At 40.8% G+C, this 12610-nt stretch overlaps 1 protein-coding gene across 1 annotated transcript in view; it reads left to right on the top strand.

Moving 5' to 3' along the window:
* snx19a (sorting nexin 19a) overlaps positions 1-12610 on the top strand; it is a 112999-nt gene that overhangs the window by 19552 nt on the left and 80837 nt on the right. The window lies entirely within an intron of this gene.

Raw genomic sequence — 12610 nt, forward strand, 5'->3', positions numbered from 1 at the left:
GCACGGGTGCCGAGTGCATGCAGCACACGCACGCACAAATTTATGGACGCATGCCCGCGGCGATAAATGGCAGCCAGGAAAATTGCCGCCCTCATTTTTATTTACCGTGCGATAATTTCACTTATTGCATCTCACGACAGGCTTAGTTATGAGCTGTATTGTTTAGCCAGTTCACTCACATGCACTCCACATTTATATTTTTCTATGATGTCTTTCTTCATTTCAATGGTAAGCGTCTCCTTTTTTCACCACTACTACCACCTGCACTAACGTTCTTGGGACTCATGATGATTTCTCTCACAAGGAAATCTGCAGCAGGGCTGAAAACCAAAAGTGTTTTTCCCATGTGGCATTTTTTTTTTTTTTTTGCCATGTGGCATTTTTTTGCCATGTGGCAACATTTTTTCGCATTTGGAATTTTTTTGCATGTGGCATTTTTTTTTTTTGCCATGTGGCTTTTTTTTTTTTTTTTGCCATGTGGCAAAAAAATTTTGCCATGTGGATTTTTTTTTGCCATGTGACAAAATGGATTTTGCTCTGTGGGAATGGCAGAGCCATACTAGGGTGCCCGGTTGAATGTTAATGCGCTCATTTTTTTTTAGCCATGTGGCAAAATTTTTTTGCAATTTGGCATTTTTTTGCCATGTGGCAAAAAATGTTTGCCATGCGGCATTTTTTTTGCCATGTGGCAAATATTTTTTTGCCATGTGTCATTTTTTTTTGCCATGTGGCAAATTTTTGTTGCCATGTGGCTTTTTTTTTTTTTTGCCATGTGGCAATTTTTTTTGCCATCTGGCATTTTTTTTTTTGCTATGTGGCAAAATGGATTTTGCCATGTGGCATTTTTTATTCGTCGTGGGACATTTTTTTTTAGTATGTGGCAAAATGCATTTTGGTTTGTGGGGGATGTATATGGCATTTTTTGGAGTATATAGCTGTTTTGCAAGCCACACAAGTCCATGCCTTCCATGTCTTTCATTTTAAATGGCAGTAAAACATGTGTGGCTGTGATTTCTGACCATACACTTAGAATTACAGGACATTGACATTCAACTGGCATGCAAGTAAGGCTCTGCCATTGACAGCTATGCACGTCCAAATTTTACATTCATTTTAAATGGCAGAAAAACATGTATGGCTGTGATTTTTGACCATACACTATACATTAGAGCGCATTGACATTCAACCGGGCACCCAAGTAAGGCTCTGCCATTCCCACATAGCAAATTCCAGTTTGTCACATGGCAAAAAAAAATTTCCACATGGCAAAAAAAAAATTCCACATGGCAAATAAAATGCCACATGGCAAAAAAAATTTGCCACATGGCAAAAAAAAAATGCAACATGGCAAAAAAAATTTGCCACATGGCAAAACATTTTGCCACATGGCCAAAAATATTTGCTACATGGCAAAAAAAAAAAAATGCCACATAGCAAAAATATTTTGCCACATGGCAAAACAATTTTGCCCCATAGCAAAGAAAAATGCCACATGGCAAAATTCATTTTGGTTCTCGCTGTCTCAGGAAATCTGAGGTGCTTCCATCTTGTGGGAAAACAATGAAATTGCAACACTGTCGTAAATCGTTGTATTTCGAGCTTGTCGTCAAATGTCGTTACAGATGACCAGTCAAATTATACGTTGTACGTGGAAGAAATCGTATGTTGAGGTACCACTGTATATTGCGAATCTTAAAAAAAAGGAACAAAAAAAAGGAACTGAAGTGTTTCAATCAGCGGGCAGCAAGTCTGCTCGCGTCTGCCAGGTTCAGGGTTTGATTCCTGGGTCTGGGTTTCCTATGTGTGTGTTTGCATGTTCTCTTCAAGCTTGATTGAGTTTTCGCTGGTTACTCTGAGGTCTCTGCCATCACTTAATCTGCCATCTCACTGCTTTTCATGCTTCTCATTTTTACTGTGGTCAGTGTTTCAATTTCTTGAAGAATACATAAATTCACCAAACCATAAAGGCTCAAAAACTTTTGTCCAATTTTTTTGTATTTAAGTCTTTTATTTTCTCTATATTTTATGTTGCAGCTTTGTTCCAGAATGGATTGAATTAATTTCCTCCCACAATTCTACGCACCGGTCATTCAATGACAGCGTGATCAAAGTTAAAAACACCAGTTAATAGCACTGATTTAAACTCTTTAATTAGGTGGGATAAACGCTTTGATAACATTTGGATTTGCGAGAAAGGTCAAATTGAGCAATGGCCGTAAATACTTTCTTAGAGTTTCATAGTTTTACTAACTTTGCACTAACTTTGCAAAAAAAAAAAAAAGAAGAAGTAATAAAACGTTTATTTTTCTCATATATTCATCTCTTGTGTTAAACTTTGAAGGGAAAACATTCCTTTCATTTTCTACTGCAAAGTATCTAAATTTGGTCAAATTAAAGCACACTTATTGTAATTTTCGGACGACAAGCCGCTACTTTTTTCCCTCATTTTGAATCCTATGTCTTATTGTCCAGTGCAGCTTATTTGTTGATTTGGATGAATAGATAACACTTTCTTTGACAGCGGATGGGCATTAAGGACATTATGAATTACCGTATTGGCCCGAATATAAGACGGCCCTGATTATAAGACAACCTCCTCTTTTTCAGGACTCAAGTTTGAAAAAAGACTTTTTGAACACCAAATTAATTTTCATACAGAAAATAATTACAGTACATCATAAACAAATGATTATAACAACATATTTGAGAGAAAAAGCATGTTATTTTGCCTCATTCAAATCTTAATATCTGAAAATTTAAATATGTGAACTAAAGTGCAATCACATTCGTAAAGGAATGGCTTCTGGCTTTTGAAGTGTAAATAAACCAATCTCTTGTGATAAAACAACAAAATTGCAATAACTGCATTAACCATCAAAGTGAGGTCTAACAGTAACTGTAGTCTTGAAACACATCTGAATAAGGAAAAACATTGCAATAAAATAATGCAAACTGGTTAAACTTGAGAGTAGCTGAGATCTGTCATGACAGAACATCGCTTCAATGATATCTGGCGCCATCTAGCGTCGTGAATGGGTATAATGTCTAGACCGCGAATATAAGACGACCCCCACTTTTTCAGTCTTATTTCAATGCAAAAGACACCGTCTTATATTCGGGCCAATACGGTATGTCACTAACTCCATTTATGTCCAGCTCGGACCTTTACATCCATTCAAAAGTGAGATAATTTGCCGTATCACACAAAATGACATCTGTCATAAGCTTTCATTAATGCTCATAGCAGTGTCGTGTCATAGTTATGATGGTCTTATAACAGCAGTCTTATGGCGCCACTGTCAAATAAAGTGTTACTAAATACTATAACTAGCAGTTAATAAAACAACTGGAACAGCAACGGAAGAAATAATTAGCACAGAACATGAATTTCAATTGTTATTTACATCTGTAGTGCTGCAATGCATGTTAGGAGGCATGTTGAATGACAACAGTGTGGACAGCAGGCCGCAGCAGAGGTTGACTGTCTCCCCAAAGGGAGCAGTGATGGCCAAATGAAGCTTCTTGAAGCAATGATGGTGTTTCATTTGATATTATGACAATCTTATGATGCCGCCGTTAGATATAGTGTTACCGGTTAATATCTTTTGGTGTAAATATTAGGGCTGTCAAAATTATCGCATTAACGCGCGGTAATTATTTTTTTTAATTAATCACATTAAAATATTTGACCCAATTAACGCACATGACCCGCTCAAACAGATTAAAATGACAGCACAGTGCAATGTTACGTATTACTTGTGTTTTTTGGAGTTTTGTCACCCTCTGCTGGTGCTTGGGTGCGACTGATTTTATGGGCTTAAGCACCCATGAGCATTGTGAAATTATTGACATCAACAATGGTGGGCTACTAGTTTATTTTCTGATTGAAAATTTAACAAATTTTATTAAAACGAAAACATTGAGGGGTGTTAATATAAAATTCCTATAACTTGTTCTAACGTTTATCTTTTAAGAACTACAAGTCTTTTTATCCATGGATCGCTTTAACAGAATGTTAATAATGTAAATGCCATCTTGTTGATTTATTGTTATAATAAACAAATACAGTACTTATCAAAGATGTCGATCGGGTCCGTTCACGTCATTTTCAAAGTAACAGAATCGGCAAAAAAATATCGGACATTCCTTTTTTTAATATATATATATATATATATATATTTTGATTAAATCGTTTTCTAATTGTATTTAACGTTAAAGACAAAATGTCTTACACTCCCAGAGTCTGTAGTCTTGGCTTAAAGTAGGGCTATCAAATTTACCGCATTAACAGCGGTAATTAATTAAAAAAAATTTTTTTTTTTTTTAGATTAATCACGTTAAAATATTTAACATAATTAACGCATGCGCTGCACGACCCACTCACACATTGCTGCGTTCAATCTATATTGGCGCCGTTTTACCTATATATAGAGCTAAAAGGCAGCGTAAAATGAGTAGAGTGAATTTTGGCAGTCTTTGGAGCCTTTTTTTTAACTGGCTAACGCCTTACAATCCCTCTCTCAACAATTAGAAATATCGTGGGAAGCAATGTGGGGAAGAAATTTATTTGATTGCTAGTTGATCTTTTTCTTAACACCCTATGTTATTTCCCAACGCAGAGAAGATATATCAATTGGTGCCACTACGCACAGTCATGGTTGCACTTCCCATCATGCATTTGGGCAGAACAGTTAAATGGCTACAGTATCATTTACTGAAAGCTCAACAAATACACTAGATCGGTGGGGTGGACGTCCCCTGGTCGCCGGCGCTTGGTGTGGCGCCTGCTCGGAGTGCGGGGTGGGTGCTCGGTGGGTGGGTGGGGGGGGGGGGGCGGTCGCGGAGGCGCCGTGGGTGGTCTGGGGCGGAGATTGATCGGGGCCCTGACGCCTCTTCTGCCCTGCGGCTGGTGGTTCCGGTGGACGGGGCCACGCCCGCGGGAGCCTGCCTCTTAACTCACGCACTTCTCACTTCGGCACTGTAAATATTTTTCACCTTGGCACTTATATGCTCATACATTTCTCCGGGGAGAGTTGGGACGGGGCTTTACAGTCCCGGCCCGGCTCCCCCCTGTTTTTAATGCACCACACACCAAGGTTGTGGGATGGTTGGGACCTGTTGGGGGTGGGGGTACCTCACGGCTGCCTCCTCACCACAGGCCCCGCCATCTCTGCACCTTTTTTAAATGCACCACACATCATACTCCACAGGAGAGCTCTGGCAAAGGGCGGTGGGACGGGCGGCTGGGCAGAAGCTCCATGCTGCGGTCCCACTGCCCCAAGCCAAGCTCTCCTATTTTAATGCATACATTCCACTACCCTCCCCTCACACCCCCATCACGGTGCTGGGTGATGGCTGCCAGTCGGGAACCTGGCAGCCACAGTAATAGGGTGGTAGGTGGGTCCCACACTTTTTTATATGGCGTGGCTCCTGGGGTGTGGCCTCCCCTCTGCCTCGGCTGCCGGCCGCGGGGGTAGGTTGGGGGGTCGGGTCTCCGATCTTGCATCGCCCCGTGGCAGTTCCTGGGCGTTCTCCTGCCTCCGCCTTCCCCTCTCTTCTCTGGCTGGGCATCCGCCCTGCGCTCCGTCGCGGGTCGCTGACTGGGCGCCGGTGTATCAGCGGGGTGTCACCTGCACCGGCGGGGGACCCTGCCTTGCCTGGGGCTTGGAGAACTGATTTGTGTACACTCTACCCCTTTCAATCACTTAGCTTATAGGCTTATAGACACCCCCACCCCCATTCTCCTCTTTCACTGGCCAATAGGCCCCCACATGGTGTAAACCGGAAATACATCTCGCTGACGATAGCACCAGCATATTAGTAACTAGTTTAGATGTTCAATGTATTTCTAGTTGTTGTTTGTGTATGTGTTTCTTTTCCTTCTTCTCTTGTATTTCTTTTCTTCTGTCCCCCCATAATCCCTTCCTGTTCGCTGCTTTGTCATAATAAAAAGGTATTTTGAATGATCACAATGGGAGTATGTCAGACTCTCAATGTGAAACATTAAAACTGTTCAGAATCTGGGCACTTAGACTTCCATTCTCTGTGTCAAACAGCTGAACAGGACAGGTTTAAAAAAAAAAAAAAAAAAAAAAAAAAATATACACTAGATGGCAATATTTAGTCACAATATACAAAGTCACATTTATCCTTTAAGAATTGCAAGTCTTTCTATCCGTGGATCCCTCTCACAGAAAGAATGTTAATAATGTAATACACTTATGTACTGTATGTTGAAATTATATATTCGTCCGAGTTTTATTCATTTTTTTATCTTAATGCATTGCCAAAATGTATATGATCGGGAAAAATTATCGGGAATGAATTGAATCGGGAGCAAAAAAAAAACAGCAATTGGATCGGGAAATATCGGGATCGGCAGATACTCAAACTAAAACGATCGGGATCGGCTCGGGAGCAAAAAAACATGATCGGAACAACCCTAGTACTTATGTACCGTATGTTGAATGTAAATATCCATCTTGTGTCTTATCTTTCCATTCCAACAATAATTTACAGGAAAATATGGCATATTTTATAGATAGTTTGAATTGCGATTTATTACGATTAATTCATTTTTAAACTGTAGTTAAGTCGATTAAAAATTTTAATCGTTTGACAGCCCTAGTAAATATCCTATATTAAGGTCAGGACAGCTGCGGTTTATAGTCTAGTGTGGCTTATCTATGAACAAATGCTGTTTTCGCGTCAAATTTGTCGGGTCGCGTCTTACAGTCAGGTGCGTCTTATCATAGTCCGAAAATTATGGTATACAGTGCCTTGCAAAAGTATTCGGCCCCCTTGAATCTTGCAACCTTTCGCCACATTTCAGGCTTCAAACATAAAGATATGAAATTAAATTTTTTTGTCAAGAATCAACAACAAGTGGGACACAATCGTGAAGTGGAACAACATTTATTGGATAACTTAAACTTTTTTAATAAATAAAAAACTGAAAAGTGGGGCGTGCAATATTATTCGGCCCCTTTACTTTCAGTGCAGCAAACTCACTCCAGAAGTTCAGTGAGGATCTCTGAATGATCCAATGTTGTCCTAAATGACCGATGATGATAAATAGAATCCACCTGTGTGTAATCAAGTCTCCGTATAAATGCACCTGCTCTGTGATAGTCTCAGGGTTCTGTTTAAAGTGCAGAGAGCATTATGAAAACCAACAAACACACCAGGCAGGTCCGAGATACTGTTGTGGAGAAGTTTAAAGCCGGATTTGGATACAAAAAGATTTCCCAAGCTTTAAACATCTCAAGGAGCACTGTGCAAGCCATCATATTGAAATGGAAGGAGCATCAGACCACTGCAAATCTACCAAGACCCGGCCGTCCTTCCAAACTTTCTTCTCAAACAAGGAGAAAACTGATCAGAGATGCAGCCAAGAGGCCCATGATCACTCTGGATGAACTGCAGAGATCTACAGCTGAGGTGGGAGAGTCTGTCCATAGGACAACAATCAGTCGTACACTGCACAAATCTGGCCTTTATGGAAGAGTGGCAAGAAGAAAGCCATTTCTCAAAGATATCCATAAAAAGTCTCGTTTAAAGTTTGCCACAGGCCACCTGGGAGACACACCAAACATGTGGAAGAAGGTGCTCTGGTCAGATGAAACCAAAATTGAACTTTTTGGCCACAATGCAAAACGATATGTTTGGCGTAAAAGCAACACAGCTCATCACCCTGAACACACCATCCCCACTGTCAAACATGGTGGTGGCAGCATCATGGTTTGGGCCTGCTTTTCTTCAGCAGGGACAGGGAAGATGGTTAAAATTGACGGGAAGGTGGATGCAGCCAAATACAGGAACATTCTGGAAGAAAACCTGTTGGTATCTGCACAAGACCTGAGACTGGGACGGAGATTTATCTTCCGACAGGACAATGATCCAAAACATAAAGCCAAATCTACAATGGAATGGTTCAAAAATAAACGTATCCAGGTGTTAGAATGGCCAAGTCAAAGTCCAGACCTGAATCCAATCGAGAATCTGTGGAAAGAGCTGAAGACTGCTGTTCACAAACACTCTCCATCCAACCTCACTGAGCTTGAGCTGTTTTACAAGGAAGAATGGGCAAGAATGTCAGTCTCTCGATGTGCTAAACTGATAGAAACATACCCCAAGCGACTTGCAGCTGTAATTGGAGCAAAAGGTGGCGCTACAAAGTATTAACGCAAGGGGGCCGAATAATATTGCACGCCCCACTTTTCAGTTTTTTATTTGTTTAAAAGGTTTAAATTATCCAATAAATTTTGTTCCACTTCACGATTGTGTCCCACTTGTTGTTGATTCTTGACAAAAAAATAAAATTTCATGTCTTTATGTTTGAAGCCTGAAATGTGGTGAAAGGTTGCAAGGTTCAAGGGGGCCGAATACTTTTGCAAGGCACTGTATGTCACCAATTTTCTGATACTCTGCAAACTACAGGGTTTGCCGTAAGACAGAAGAGGTGAAACCGTAAGAAAATACAGAGTCAGTGCCACTTTTTATTTTTCTGGGAAGTCTTTCTTCAAGAGTTTGGAGCGTTTGTGTCAAATATTTGTTCATAATCTCTGTTGTATCATACCCCAAACATGTTCAATGAGGTCTTTTCACACCGATCACAACTCAAGCATACCTTTTATCGACCTCACTGGACTCGAAAAGGGCCGTTCCCAAATTGTTGCGGCAAAGTTGGAAGAACAGAATCTAGTGTCCATCTTTCTATCATGGCCTATGCAGCCAACGGCTCTTTTGGCCAAAGTCCACGTGGCACAAAAAGGCTGTAGCATTCCTGATGTCTGTGGCTAATCTGTGGTGTCAGCTTGTGTTAACGTCGCACTGCCAAATTTGAGTGCTCGCAGCGTGGGCGAATATTAAAAAAAGTCACATCGGCCGCATTCCGGGAGGCGGGTGTACGGAGCAAGGGTCACGTAAGGTTGAATGCTGCTAGCGCGCTGAGCCGCTAGTACAGTAACGGTCCAGCGGTCCGGACAGGAGGCGGGGCCCGGGCAGGACGGCACACTTGAACATACTTCAAAGGGATAGGGTGTATTTTTTTCCTGGTCCAGCCTCATTGAAAACAGCCTAAATGAGCTTTGTGGGGGGGTTTGCTCCCGCTGTTAAACAATTGAGAGGCACGATGAGGGATGCCGAAAAAGGTTGACGGGTCATATGTGTAGTTAATTATCTGCTCCTTTGCTTGCCATACAGTTTCTGCATGCCATACTCGGTGACTTTGAACCAGTGCGAGGTAATGTGCTGAATTGCTATAAGGTCTGGGAGCCCCAAAATTATTTCCTGGTGTAGTGCTTGTATAAATACTCATATTAAAACAAAAAAGGCACCGAACAATGGTAAGCTACATACGAAAACAACAATGTACTCTATCATTTTCGGCCTAACCACAATTTTAAAAATTACATTAATATCCATCCCTTTTCAACACAGCTTATCCTTGTCAGGGTCGCGGGGGTGCTTGAGCATATTCCAGCTGATTTTGGGCCAAAGGCTGACAACACTTTGATTAATACTTCTGGTATATTTGTGCATCCATCCATTTTCAACACCGCTTATCCTTCCTTGTCAGAGTTGAAGGGGTGCTGGAGCCGATCCCAGCTGACCTCAGGCAAAAGGTGGACTCCATCCTTTTTTTTCTTTCTATGGACAGACCGTGTGCTTTTTTTCCCCCACTGTGGCAGTAAAAATATATTGTGCTATTTAGAGGGAATTTACCTCAAACCATAGAATTCATAATGATATTGACGGGTCAGATTCGACCTTCACTGCGCCACGCCTTCAAGTAGAGGGCCATCCAACAATCCGATCCAGTTATTCGCAGTCGGTCGCAGCGACACATGCAGGGATCCAATGCTGGATTTAGGTTGAAAAAGTACGAAAACTGTACCGCATACAAACAGGAAGGATTGTGTCAGAAGTGATTTGTTTGAGGATTCAAGGTAATTATTATATTTTTCGTTTTTTTACAAGAATTTTCAACGCAAAAAGCTCTTTGTTGTAAGGCTGCGGCCACAATGTCTAACGGACTAGCATCATTCTTTGACATATCTATGCAAAATAAATGCTAACTGCCCAGTTTTTTGCTCTTTTAACAAAGAATCCGGACTGTTTTACGCTCATATCTATAAAGAAATCGGGGATTTAAGCATTTATTTACAATAATTTTCAACATAAAAAGCTCTGTTTACATATGGCGGCCGCCATATTGACTAACAGACTAGCATCGTACATCGACTTATTTACGTAAAATGTATGCTAACTGTACGTTTTTGTTTTTTTTGCTCATAACCAAGAATCGAGACTGTTTTACATCCATATCTATAAAGAATTCAGGGATTTAAGCATTTATTCACACGAAGTTTCACTGGAAAAGCTCTGATTACATGTGGCGGGCACCACATTGACTAGCATCGTACTTCGACATATTTACATAAAATAAATGCTAACTGCCCTTTTTTTTTGGGGCTTTTAACCAAGAATTGAGAGTGTTTTACGTCCATATCTATCTTTGTGATTCCACTCGGCCACGCCAACAATGCAACAATCCATGTCCCGTCAATATCATTATAAAGTTTTTTCTTTAAATTAGTCGACATTTTTCAAACAAATTTCAACATATAGGTTGTGTGACAAATTACCGTATTGGCCCGAATATAAATAAGTTGAAATAAGATTGAAAAAGTGGGGATCAAATTCGCGGTCTAGACGTTATACCCTTCGCGACGCTAGATGGCGCCAGATATCATTGAACGATGTTCTGTCATGACAGATCTCAGCTACTCTCAAGTTTAACCAATTTGCATTATTTTATTGCAATGTTTTTCCTTATTCAGATTTGTTTCAAGACTAAAGTTACAGTTAGATTTCACTTTGATGGTTAATGGAGTTATTGCAATTTTGTTGTTTGATCACAATAGATTGGTTTATATAGATTTCAAAAACCAGAAGCCATTCATTTACGAATGGGATTGCACTTTAGTTTACATATTTAAATGTTCGGATATTAAGATTTGAATGAGGCAAAATAACATGTTTTTTCTCTCAAATGTATTGTAATAATCATTTGTTTCAGATGTACTGTAATTACTTTCTGTATAAAAATAATTTGCTGTTCAAAAAGTCTTTTTTTCAAACTTGAGTCTTGAAAAAGAGGGGGTCGTCTTATAATCAGGGCCGTCTTATATGCGGGCCAATACGGTAGAATCAATGATCAACAGTCTCACTTAAAATGTGTGAAAAGCATAATTTATGTATTTACTAAAAATATTCTACATATGCTCATCTGTCCACTATTTATAGTGACAGGCAAAACAAATATATTCTCATACTGCAGAAAGTCCGAATAACCAGTCTATATATGCAACCTGTTGCCATTTAAACAGCAGAGTGGCTGTTTAACGAAAGAGGCCCAGACTAATTAAGATGAGATCATCAGCGTTTCAGGTTATTTATATTCGTGACATTTGTGTTTGGTGGTGTGCCGCCAGATATTTCTAATGTAAAATATGTGCCTTGGCTCAATAAAGGTTGGGAAAAACTGGCTTAGAGGCCAGAGCAAAGTCTTTGCCAAGGTACTCCTTCTCCCTCCTGAGTGAGGCCCCACCATTTAAGCACTGTGAGGTCAACAAGTACAGATGATCACCCACAATGCCTCTGGACAAGGGAGGGGGAAAAAAAGAAGACTTGAACTATGCGGGGCTGCTCCTTTAAGATGGTTACGAGCTGCCTGAAAGCAGAAGGAGGATAGAGAGGAGCGAGCGGATGATTGAAATTGTATCGTCTCGCCGAGCTAAAACGTCTAAACTGCCGCTTCCCGCCTTCTGCTGCAAAGCTATTAAGTTGCAATTATTCATCATATCAAATTAGGGGTGTCGCTTTGCCCGCTGCTTTGCTTTAGAGAAAAGGAGTGTTGTTGCTAGGAGAAGGAGAAAAGCCAACCTTCTCTTATTGGCCGCTAGGCAGCGTAACACGGCCCAATGAGAGCAACAGCCCAGCTACCCCCCACATACAGACCTGATTAATATGTCAGACATGTTTTATGGGTTAACGGGAATCCGGCTGGGTCATTGGTGGAGTAGTGGCACATTCGCCTGACTACACTGTAGCCAGCGTGTCTTCAGTTCCCCACACAGTGAAAGTGAGAGTAAATGCTTGTCTGTCTTGAAATGTGCCCTGTGACTGACTGGTGACCAATTTGAGGGTGTAGTCAGATAAGCAGTATAGAATATGGATGAATGGGAATCCCAGTGGGTGAGGCAGACACATTGTGCATGCCACGAGGGGGGGGGTGGAGTTGAGCCTCACTCAGTATACAGTACTTCGAGGTCAGAGGGGCGCCCGTTCACACACATGCACTGTAGTCATGGAGTAAGTGAAAACAGACTGGTGCAGTGTGCAAATAGGAAATGAGATTCCTCGCATGTGTACCGTTATCAGGAGAAAACGCTCAGCGCGATGAAAAACGGGTGTGTTCATCTGCTTTAGTTAACAATACTAAATTTAAAACACATTTTGCACACCACTGCAGACAACAGAAACCTAAAACCGATTCAGGTTGAATTACAATTTGTCAGTTCAGTGTGTATCTAAACACTTCTCT

This window comes from Corythoichthys intestinalis, chromosome 18 (genome assembly GCF_030265065.1).
Source record: "Corythoichthys intestinalis isolate RoL2023-P3 chromosome 18, ASM3026506v1, whole genome shotgun sequence".
In the NCBI taxonomy this organism is placed as follows: Eukaryota; Metazoa; Chordata; class Actinopteri; order Syngnathiformes; family Syngnathidae; genus Corythoichthys; species Corythoichthys intestinalis.